At 40.5% G+C, this 12378-nt stretch overlaps 1 protein-coding gene across 1 annotated transcript in view; it reads left to right on the top strand.

Annotated features, from left to right (window-relative positions):
* The window catches only part of LOC124605779 (chymotrypsinogen 2-like), a 424134-nt gene that overhangs the window by 93672 nt on the left and 318084 nt on the right, over positions 1 to 12378 (top strand). The window lies entirely within an intron of this gene.

The following is a 12378-nucleotide window of genomic DNA, read 5'->3' as shown; positions in this document are numbered from 1 at the left end:
TTCACTTGGCGTAATAGATATTTATTTTTATCTTCAACTAGCGCATCGTTAAAAACATCTAGCGTAATTTGGATACTACAGTGCGGCGAAATTTGGCTGTGGCAGCAGACAACAGACGCGAGTGCCTTTGCTAACAGCACGACATCGTCTGCAGCGCCTCTCCTGAGCTTGTGGGCATATCGGTTGGATCCTAGACGACTGGTAAACGGTTGCCATGACATATGAGTCCAGATTTCAGTTAGTAAGAGCTGATGGTAGGGTTCGAGTAGACCGCAGACCCCATGAAGGCATGGACCCAAGTTGTCAACAAGGCGCTGTGCAAGCTGGTGGTGGTTCCCTAATGGTGTGGGTCCATCTGAACCGATTGTTGACTGGGAATGGTTATATCCAGCTAGCTGGAGACCATTTGCAGCCATTCATGGACTTCAAGTTCCCAAACAATGATGGAATGTTTATGGACCGAGTGAATGATTTGCCAGTGCCTGATATGAATCCCATAGAACATATATGGGACATAACCTACAGGTTGGTTCCTGCATAAAATCCTGCACGGCAACACTCTCGCTATTATGGATTATAGAGGGAGCATGGTTCACTATGCTGCAGGTGTCAAACGACTTGTTAAGTCCATGTCAGCTCGAGTTGCTCCACTACACCGGGTAATAGGAGGTCCGACCCGATATTTGGAGTTATCGCATGACTTCTGTCAGCTCAGTGATTGTCGTCGCGTGAGAAACAGCTTTGTGCAATCGAGTTTCATATTCGAAGAGTTCGTCCACACGTGGAGCTCCCTCTTCTTCAGCATGACATGGCCAGGCCACACACGACCACTGCGACGCCTGCAGCATTCCTACGACTTGGGTCCACTGTTGTCGGTCACCCTCCATGCAGTCGCGGCTTGGCCCCATCCGATTTTCATCTGTTTCCATAAGTTAAACAACGCTTTCAAAGACTTCAGATTGATAGTTGTGAAGCCGTACAAACAGATGTGAGGTTGCGGCACCGTCAATAAGTCAAACATTCTACAGTGACGGTATCAACCAACTGGTCTCATGTTGGGAGAAGTGCGTTCGTCGCCAGGGTGACTATTTTGAGAAACAAATATGTAGAAATGAAGAATAAAAATGTACAAAGTTAATAACGTTTGTTTTATTCAAAACGCCTTAAGAATTTTCACATAAAAATTTCGAGACATTACTTTTCTGCATGCCTTCTTGCTTGTATACATTGTAGATAATCACTTCATGAGGAAACGTACGCTGTATGAGCCTTCTTTTGAGATTAGGAAACTTTAAAAAGGGACAAGACGTTAAATCAGATAAACAGGGTGCGTGATGACATGTTAATAACCCTAGCTTATCCTGAAATGGTCCTAACTACTGACTCTGAACTATCTCTTAGCGCCATTAGTGTGTCAGTGGAACTAACTAAGACTGTTTCACAGCTTTTAATTAGGTTTAAAATAAAGTTTTTTCTGCTGGCAATTTTTCAGCAGCATCTGAGAGAAAGCTGTTTGGCGTAAAAATAATAAATTAGACGCCGATCTGACAACCAACCGAAGATGTGCTGCAGCTAAAGTGAAACGATTCTGGGAGCTCAATATCAATAAAGTTTAATGTGCAGCATGCAAAAGACGCTTTCTTTTGAAGTGCTGTAATTTAGTAAGTCTGAAGTCGTTGACGTACGCTCAAAACTGTTCTACGTATCTGACTATGACAAACATAATATGCTCACACCACTATCTCTAATGCACCAATATTAAGCGTTCAATGTTTTGTTGTAAACGCTTAGCACATTAGAACACAACGTAGTCACGAATGAACCTTCATCACCAAAATCTTTTCGAACTTACGAGATTCAGCTTAATACAGGATGCTTCAAATTAGTATCGCTATACCTAGGAAATCGTCATGCCGCCAACTTTTCTCGTACATTAGTCTGAAATTGGCTAAGCAGCACTCTCATGCACTTTCAAGAAATAATAATTGTTTACTAAAAGGTTAATTATTTGCAATTTACAATGCCTACGAAGCATATCAGTTATGTTTTATGCAGTTGCTACTGATATGTGTCGGTTATTCGATATTTAGTTACGTATTCACATTAGATTTATTGACATTACACGAACTATTGAAAAATTGATTGTGTACGGAAACTGAAAACTTATCAAGAATTGGTTTCTCGTAGTACAAAATGACATTTAAGGCAATGAATGACAAAAGCATGAATGACAAATGCAATTCCGAAGAAAGTCTTAACATTCATCGTTGCTCCAAATTGAGCGTCATGTATTTGTTGTATGTATGTTAGGCGCTCTTCTCCATCCCGTTCTCGGTATGCATTACTCTTGCTCTCATACGGTTCTAGTAAACCCCTACCAACAATATTAACGTAGCTATATCTCACAAGTGGAGCTGTGGATTTACATTATACTTGTAACACAACCCGCAGCTTTTACACAGTTATAATTATAATCGAGACAACAAATTCTGTATGCGAGAGAGCTGTAAGCTGCTAACCCATGCAGCGGGTCCGGGTTCCATTCCCAGCAGGGCTGGAGATTTTCTCTGCCCGTGGACTGGGTGTTGTGTTATCCTCATCATCCTCTCATCATCATCATCATCATCGACGCGCAGGTCGCACAATGTGGCGCCACATTAAATAAGACTTACAACAAGGCGACTGAACCCGGCCAACAGTGCCGTACGATCATTTCATTTCATTTCAGCACATTGAATGTTCAGTACTGTTAGTAAATCTGTAATATTTACGGAACGATATACTCGTATTAAAAATGCTGTTTTCACACGTTGGGAAACAAAGATGGCGTTGGTGTGGAAAACATTGGGATTTTCATATTTTATGTCCGAACTCTCCTTTGACGGCGTCGCGTTGCTGCTGTTTTCGATGAACGCTGGGCCACAGCTACATGGCAGCTCCTATCTCGTTGATCGGAAGATTAAATGCCCAAATGCAAATAAATTTCCTCTGCTGCTCTGGTGCGATGTTACGTGGCCGATGCCAGACTGCGTTATGTCGGGTTGGCAAGACACGGTTTTAAGTTTAACAGTGGACGGCTGCCTAACTATGTATTTTAACTGACAGGTCGTTTGTTCATTAATTTTCACTCAGAACAGAAGCTTAGGCCATTACGCCGAGTAGTATAACTTTTGAAGTCGCTTGCAGTTCGATACATCAAACAATAGACGTCAGTCTCCACTCTTACTTGTTAATACAACCCATAGAGCGGGTTAAACCACAGTCTCTTTTCTGTCAGAAATCACACAGAAAATAGTCCGCTATATTGCCTGAGGAGCTCACGGAGCATTTGCGTTCTCTTGATTCGATATTTCAGATGATTAGCTCCTTAGTGTAACACTAGCTGCCACCTCCTGATGTCTTCTCCAAAAAGCACTCTCTTGAAATTCTTGGCACTTGTTTCTCTTCCTTTTTTTCAAAATTCTTCAATTCTTGCGAAATCCTCTTGTGCATGGAAATTCAATTAGTCGGTGAGCCATTGCAACAATATCGAGACAATCATGTTCTAGGAAATTCTGACTTCTTCTCGTTTCGTCAAGTAATTACTGCGTTCTCCGTTTCCATGCGCTGTCTCTGTGGCCTTCTCAAACTCCTCCACTTTCCACCGCTACTAACGCTGTTCTACTTTCCTCCAAATAATTAATGTTTCAACTAATAAGCTCCGCGCTTGCGTCCATCCATTCACGCCATCCGAGTCCCGACTAAGACTGGCCGCACCGCAGCACTTCGAATTTTCGTCTCAAAATTTCTCCTTCCACACAGTACTGATAATAAAACATCTCCTTCTTACGAAATACAACTGATTCTTCACTAATAATCAAAGATATCACCTGTGACCGTCTAAACGCTGCTGAGTTCCACCTTCTAATTAGACTGACTAAATTTGTTACTTATAAATTTTAAAATAGATAAAAGCTTCAAAGCGTATAAAGGTTACATACAACTGTACAGAAAGAATAATATTTCAGTTTCATATAACATTGTTCTTTACATTTTCATTTACATGAAGACATAAGATAAATAAATGACACTTAAAAGACTAGCTAGACACAATTACATAATACATTACTGATAAATATTAAACTGGTAGGAGGTAGTCGTGTAATAACAGGAGGGACTGGAGATATGTGCGCTATAATGCATTTTTGTCTGCGGTAGGTGAGCGAGCAGGCGTGTACCAGTGATGAGAGGAAACTTTCATCCAAGTTAATCTTCGTCGTGACACGAGTTAAATGCCGTTTTATCTCTACACTTTTGAACATGGCAAAACTCAGAGAGTCCCTAAATGCTGTCGCCATTACTTTTTGGCGGACACAATGACTTTCGCTTCGTTAGTGCTTTTTAATATTGGACAACGTGTTATTTCGATTGTAACATTGTCTGTGGAGTATAATGAAGAACCGTGTTCAGTCTTGGGTGCCAACAGAACTCGAGAAACCCATATTACACTTCAACTTTTCGAAACGCGAATTTCGTATACATATCCTTGAACGTTTCCGGAAAGGAAAGGAAGGAACACTGGAATTTTATATCCCGTTGACCATAAAATAATCATTAACAGGAAAAACTCAGACAGAGCATAAATAAACAGTATCAATTAGGGGAATAACAGGCATGGTGAAGAAGGTAAGATCAGCGCTCTGTATGACCAGAATAAAAAGAATATATCATTGAAAGCAAAGCTCATACATTGCAATTCACTGATGGTGAATGCGGTACTATATGCGACTGAGAGGATAACGATAGAGAGGTGTGGAGCAGAAAAACAGGCGGAAGAAGGGAGTGAAATAACGTGGAAAATTCTGACACCAAAAAAAGGCAGTGCGAAAGGCGGGTGCGAAGACCTACGAAAGAAATTCACTGGAGCCTAAACAAAATATCAGAAGAAAACAGACTGAAAAGGGATTAGGATGAATATGCTTAAAATAACTTAAAGAATATGGGAAATGGATGACAAGGGAAATACAGGGTTCAATGGGCTTTGTTTTTCGGGAAGGACTGGTCGATATCCAGGATCAAGATGAAAAGGAAGAAAAACTGGAGAAGCTGCTGTACACCGACCAACATACGAGAGATCAACAACAGAGAAGGATTCAGCAGAAGCCTCACAAATGATGGATACAAGAGGAGGATTCTGAAGATGTCGGAAGAAGGGAGGCAGAGAAGAGAAAGAATGAAGAGGTTCTGGGAAGAGAAGAAGACAACGCAATCCATGAAGTGGCTACCCGTCGTGCTACAGAGGCCATAATGTATGAACAAAAAGAAAAAGAAGCAGAAAAGAAGATGAAGAACACAACAACAACAAGACAAGGATGCTGAAGAAAAACAGTTCCATAAGAATCTCCATATACAATAGCGTCTGTACTCTGCAAAACACTACGGGAAATGCGTGGCAGGGGTAGTTTTCATTGCACCAGTTATTAGGGCTTCTTCCCTTTCCATTCGCGTATGACGTGTGGGAAGAATGGTTGTTTAAACGACTGTGTGCGTACTGTAATTATTCTAATGCTGCCCTTGTGATCACTACTACAGCAATATGTAGGGGTTTGTAATTATACACCTAGAGGCATCATTAAAAGCAGGTTCTTTTAACTTCGTATGTACGCTTTCTCGAGATAGTTGGTGTCTGTCTGCAAGTAGCTGACAGTTCAGTTTCTTCAGCATTTCTGTTACACTCTCCTATAGGTCTAATGAACCTGTGATCATTCGTGCTGCCCTTTTCTGTATACGTCAATATTAGCTGTTAGTCCTATTTAGTACCGGTCTCATACACCTGAGCAATATTCTAGGATGGGTCGCACGAGAGTTTTGTAAGCAATCTCCTTTCCAGAATTATTGCATTTACTTAGCATTTTACTAATAAATCGAAGTCTGCCACCTGCTTTACCTACGACTGAACCTCTATGATCGTTCCACTTCACAGCCCTGCAAACTGTTACACCCGGGTATTTGGATGAGTTAGTCGCTTGCATCAGTGAGTTAGTGACACAAAAGTGTTAGGTAACAACTTTTTCCGTTTTGGGAAGCGCATATTTTCATATTTTTGAACATTAAAAGCAAGTTTCAAGTCCTTGTACCATCTTTAAATCATGTCAAGATCTGACTGGTTATTTGCGCAACTTTAATTCAGACAGTACTTCATTATCGATGACTGCACCATCTGCCTGTAGTATGAAGGTTGTATTAATATTGTCTGCAAGATCAATAATACACAGTACTCTTTCTTGGGGCACACTCCACATGTGCCAATAATTTTTCATTCAAGATACCTTACTACCCTCTACCTGTCAATCAACTCTCAATCTATTCATAAATTTCACTTGTTGCACCATATTATCGTAATTGGTAGTAGATGTGATTCTTATTCAAATGCTTTTCGGAAATCGAGAAAGAAACCTTCCGAAGGAAATATACTCTTGATGGCAACCAAGTTTGAGACAGGCTCGAAAATTTCGTTTCCAGGAGTGTTATCCACAGACACTAAAGCAACGTCTCCCGTTGCCAAGTAAGTGTATCTGGATAATTATTATCCATGATATACTTAAATGACATCAGTCATAGTTGCAATTTTAGCCTTTACGATTAAACACTGTGGTAATGTCGAGTTTGGCCTCGAAAAAATAACAGCGTGGTCTGAAGACTGACACTTAGCGCTTACATAATACAGTGAAACAAGGAACGATGGAAAAGGTAAATTTGAAGAAAGACGTGTACATTTACTGAGAACCTAGTTAGAAAAACTCCAGGAAACTGTTTTCAGGACATAAACTACACATTTTCCTCGGCTCCCAAAGAATCGATCCCTTATATCGTGCTGATGAAATTGCGCAAATAAGAAAATGGTTCAAATGGCTCCGAGCACTATGGGACTTAACAGCTGAGGTCATCAGTCCCCTAGAACTTAGAACTACTTAAACCTAACTAACCTAAGGACATCACACACATCCATGCCCGAGACAGGATTCGAACCTGCGACCGTAGCGGTAGCGCAGTTCCAGACTGAAGCGCCTAGAACCGCTCGGCCATTTCGGCCGGCCGCAAATAACAACTCTCGCAAAAGCGTACAATTCTTCCCACGCCCCATTCGTGAATGGAACGATAAGGAACAATGTATGGTGCAGTTTGTAGAGTATGCTAGAAGATATTTAGGAAAGTGTGAAGTTGGATGACTGGACGGGAGTTTGAGTAACAATACTTCCAAATGAGCGTTCCTGCACACTCTAGTTCTTTCAAAACACTATTTACCCTGTCAAATACCAATCGTCTCAAAAATTTCACCTATCTTATGCCGACGGTTTTCTGTTGGGAAGTAATGTAGTTTATAGGCCATTACGTGATAAGATATCTCAACTGTGCTGACGAAACGTGCGAAATCGGCAGCGTTGGTACGAATACATTTAATTTTGTTGTATCCTATAACAAATGCCATCGAGCACTTGGGCATTCCATCAGCTCAGTTTGTCAATGCGCAATATTCATCTTTATCGATCTCCCATACGCATAACAGTAACATATTAAGATATCTCACAACAAACGTTTGCGCCTCACACCTGCTTGAAACTTTGAACAAATTTGTTGATAATAAACAAGTTTATCAACGCTCACACCTCATTATGAAACTTCGCATTATCCTATAAAAATTACCACAATTACTATTCAGTTTTCATAATTAGCGTAACAAATCTCATTAGGTGCTGACAATTCACAGAATCATCTTCTAATATCGCTTTTCATTTTGCGATATTGTCTCCAAAAATTTGTTGCAGTGTAAGAGACATTTTCTCTGTTTGCGTGATTATTTGAAGTTAAAATCGTTCCACTCCATCCTTTACTCTGACATATGTAGGATGTGTCTGTAATTTTCCGTCCGTTTCCTGGAAGAAATAAGTCTCTTATATGTACGTCTCACATACTGAGGACAGTTTCAAGTGAAGATTGGCTGCCTTCGAGGTTGGTATCTAGGAATGAGAGTACTAGATGAATGGAGACATCATAATCTATTTCGTAATAAGGAGATATTCCAAACGTTAAAATGCTACAAAACTGGAATGATTCTCAAGAAGTTTTAGAGGCAGAACATGCTGACGGAATGTACTTACACTATTTTTCTGGCGATGAAGTTGACATAGCTCTACATTCAGTGGTATTGCTATACATTGAGTGTCATTTGAAAGATTTCAGAGGGCAGAAAACATTTCTGGAAGCATTCGAAGAACCAAAATTCTTTAACCAGCTTTTCAATAAAGAAACAAACTGTGAACGTTCTTTTTGTTTTAAGGTGGATGTGTTCGTACAGTTGGGCTGTAGTAACGTTATATTAATGTGCACCTTAACAGGCCATGAGAAATGTGAAACAGAACACAAGGTGATTGACTTCTAGTTTAGGTCAAGCAGGGCTTAATATCTACATCTACATCTTGAAAATGAACTAAATAAAGCATTGATATCATTTGGTAAATATTGGCGCTATATTTGTGTACGATATACATCCCGGAGGTAAAATTTCCCCCATTTGGATCTCCGGGCGAGGACTACTCAAGGGGACATCGTTATCAGAAGAAAGAAAACTGGCGTTCTACGGATCGGAGCGTGAAATGTCAGACCCCTTAATCGGGCAGGTAGGTTAAGAAACTTAAAAAGGGAATGAATAGTTTAAAGTTAGATATTGTGGGGATTAGTGAAGTTCGGCGGCAGGAGGAACAAGACTTCTCATCAGGTTAATACAGCATTATAAATACAAAATCAAATTAGGGGTAATGCAGGAGTAGGTTTAATAATGAATAAAAAATATGGGCGAGGGTAAGCTACTACGAACAGCATAGTGAACGCATTATAGTAGCCACGAGAGACCGAAGCCCTCTTCTACCACAGCAGTACAAGTTTATATGCCAACTAGCTCCTCAGATGAAGACATTGAAGAAATGCATGATGAGATAAAAGAAATTATTCAGATGGTGAAGGGAGGCGAAAATTTAATAGTCATTGAAGACTGGAATTCGATAGTAGGAAGAGAAGGAAAAGTAGTATGAGAATATGGAATGAGGATAAGGAATGAAAGAGGAAGCCGCCTGGTCGAATTTTGCACGCAGCATAACATAATAGCCAACACTTGGTTTAAGAATCCTGAAAGAAGGTTATATACATGAAAGAGACCTGGAGACAGTGGAAGGTATCAAATAGATTATATAGTGATAAGACATATTTATGAACAAACTTTTAAACTGCAAGACATTTACAGTGAAAGATGCAGACTCTGACCACAATTTATTGGTTATGAACTGTACATTAAAGCTGAAGAATCTAGAAACAGATGGGAATTTAAGGAGATGGGACCTCGATAAACTGAAAGAACCAGAGGTTGTAGAGAGTATCAGAGAGAACATTAGGGAACGGTTGACAAGAACGGGGGAAAGAAATACAGTAGAAGAAGAACGGGTAGCTTTGAGAGATGAGATAGTGAATGAAACAGAGGATCAAGTCGGTAGAGAGACAAGGGCTAGTAGAAACCCTTAGGTAACAGAAGAGATATTGGAATCAGTTGATGAAAGGAGAAAATATAAAAATGCAGTAAATGAAGCAGGCAAAAAGTAATACAAACGACCCAAAAATGAGATCGACAGGAAGTGCAAAATGGCTAAGCAGGGATGGCTAGAGGACAAATGTAATGATGTAGAGGCTTATCCCACGAGGGGTAAGATAGATACTGCCTACAGGAAAATTAGAGAGACCTTTGGAGAAAAGAGAACCACTTGTATGAATATCAAGAGCTCAGATGGAAACCTAGTTCTAAGCAAAGAAGGGAAAGCAGAAATGTGGAAGGAGCATATAGAGGGTCTATACAAGGGCGATGTACTTGTGGACAATATTATGGAAATGGAAGAGGATGTAGATGAAGATGAAATGGGAGATATGATACTGCGTGAAGAGTTTGACAGAGCACTGAAAGACTTAAATCGAGACGAGTCTCCGGGAATAGACAACATTCCATTAGAACTACTGACAGCCTTGGGAGAGCCAGGCCTGTGAGCAAGATGTATGAGACAGGCGAAATACCGTCAGACTTCAAGAAGAATATAATAATTCCAATCCCAAACAAAGCAGGTCTTAACAGATGTCAAAATTACCGAACTATCAGTTTAATAAGTCACGGCTCCAAAGTACTAACACGAATTCTTTACAGACGAATGGATAAACTGGTAGAAGTCGACCTCGGGAAAAATCAGTTTGGATTCCGTAGAAATGTTGGAACGTGAGAGGAGATACTGATCCTACGACTTATCTTAGAAGATTGATTAAGGTAAGGCAAACCTACGTTTCTAGCATTTGTAGACTTAGAGAAAGCTTTTAACAATGTTGAGCGGAATACTCTCTTTCAAATTCTGAAGGTGAAAGAGATCAAATACAGAGAGCGAACGCCTCTTTACAATTTGTACAGAAAGCAGATGGCAGTTATAAGAGTCGAGGGGCATGAAAGGGAAGCAGTGGTTGGGAAGGGAGCGAGGCAGGGTTGTAGCGTATCCCCAATGTTATTCAATCTGTATATTGAGCAAGCAGTAAAGGAAACAAAAGAAAAATTCGGAGTAGGAATTAAAACCAATGGAGAAGAAATAAAAACTTCGAGATCTTTCCGATGACATTGTAATTCTGGCAGAGATAGCAAAGGACATGGAAGAGCAGTTGAACGGAATGGACAGTGTCTTGAAAGGAGGATATAAGACGAACATCACCAAAAGCAAAACGAGGATAATGGAATGTAGTCGAATTAAATAAGGTGATGCTGAGGGAAATAGGTTGTAAATGAGACACTTAAAGTAGTAGATGAGGTTCGCTATTTGGGGAACAAAATAACTGATGATGGTCGAAGTAGAGAGGATAAAAAATGTAGAATGGCAATGGCAAGGAAAGCGTTCTGAACAAGAGAAATTTGTTGACATCGAGTATCGATTTATGTGTCAGAAATTGCCGGCCGGTGTGGCCAAGCGGATCTAGGCGCTTCAGTCTGGAACCGCTGCGACCGCTACGGTCGCAGCTTCAAATCCTGCCTCGGGCATGGATGTGCGTGATGTCCTTAGGTTTGTTAGGTTTAAGTAGTTCTAAGTTCTAGGGGACTGATGACCTCAGATGTTAAGTCCATAGTGCTCAGAGCCATTTGGACCATTTTGTCAGAAAGTCGTTTCTGAAAGTATTTGTACGGAGTGTAGCCATGTGTGGAAGTGAAACATGGAAGATAACTAGTTTAGACAAGAAAAGATTAGAAGCTTTCGAAATGTGGTGCTACTGAACAATGCTGTAGATTACGTGGGTAGATCACGTAACTAATGAGGAGGTATCGAACAGAATTGGGGAGAAGAGGAATTTGTGACACAACTTGACTAGAAGAAGGAATGGGTTGGTGGGACATGTTCTGAGGCATCAAGGAATCACCAATTTAGTATTGGAGGGCAGCGTGGAGGGTAAAAATCGTAGAGGTAGACCAAGAGATGAATACACTAAGCAGATTCAGAAGGATGTCGGTTGCAGTAGGTACTGGGAGATGAAGAAGCTTTCACAGGACAGAGAGCTGCATCACACCAGTCTCTGGACTAAAGACCACAACAACAACATATGTTGCCCATTTAAATTCTAGGGACACACTGAATTATTGATCAAATACTGAAGTAGAGCCAAGAGCGCATTATCTATACGAAAAAAACTCTTGTGGAAAAATAATTTTATTTACTACACACATACGAAAATGTAAAGGAAAGTTTTCTAAGTCGGGTTTCAATACACTTTTTTAAAATACTGTGCCCTATTAAAATACGATAATAATAACTGCAGCATTCGCCTGGAGCATTTAAATAAATGATAATAAATATGTAACATTCGAGAGCAGCATACAATGCAAAGTAGTTACCAAGGAACAGAACTGTCACTGCAACAAGACGTTAACACAGAGTCGAGAACCGACGTAGTCCTGACATACCGCTAACCCTGCTCCTCTGGGATGCCGACGTTTGCTTCCTGGTGCCGAGGTAATTAGCGTTATTTGCAGTGATTGGCACTCTGCTACAGACGACCTTGCTATGCGGTTTCCGTCAGCAGTCATTAGAAGCTTCAGCGACCGTATAATGAGGCGAAGCAAAGCAAGTCTGCGAAGTAATAATGACGAGTCAGCAAACTCTTTTTTGCTACACGTATTTTAAAACTTGCAATATTTGGTAATGCGAAGTATTACGTAAGTAACTGTACCGTGCTATTCAGAAAACAGCTAACGACTGCGAAAATTACCACTCACAGAGGACTACAACATCGCAGGAATTTTCGACAGTTTAAGCTGTCTCATGGTTTGGGATTAAG

This window comes from Schistocerca americana, chromosome 3, assembly GCF_021461395.2.
Source record: "Schistocerca americana isolate TAMUIC-IGC-003095 chromosome 3, iqSchAmer2.1, whole genome shotgun sequence".
NCBI lineage: Eukaryota > Metazoa > Arthropoda > Insecta > Orthoptera > Acrididae > Schistocerca > Schistocerca americana.
The sequence above is the reverse complement of the archived record's forward strand: the minus strand, read 5'-3'. Positions and strand labels throughout refer to the sequence as shown.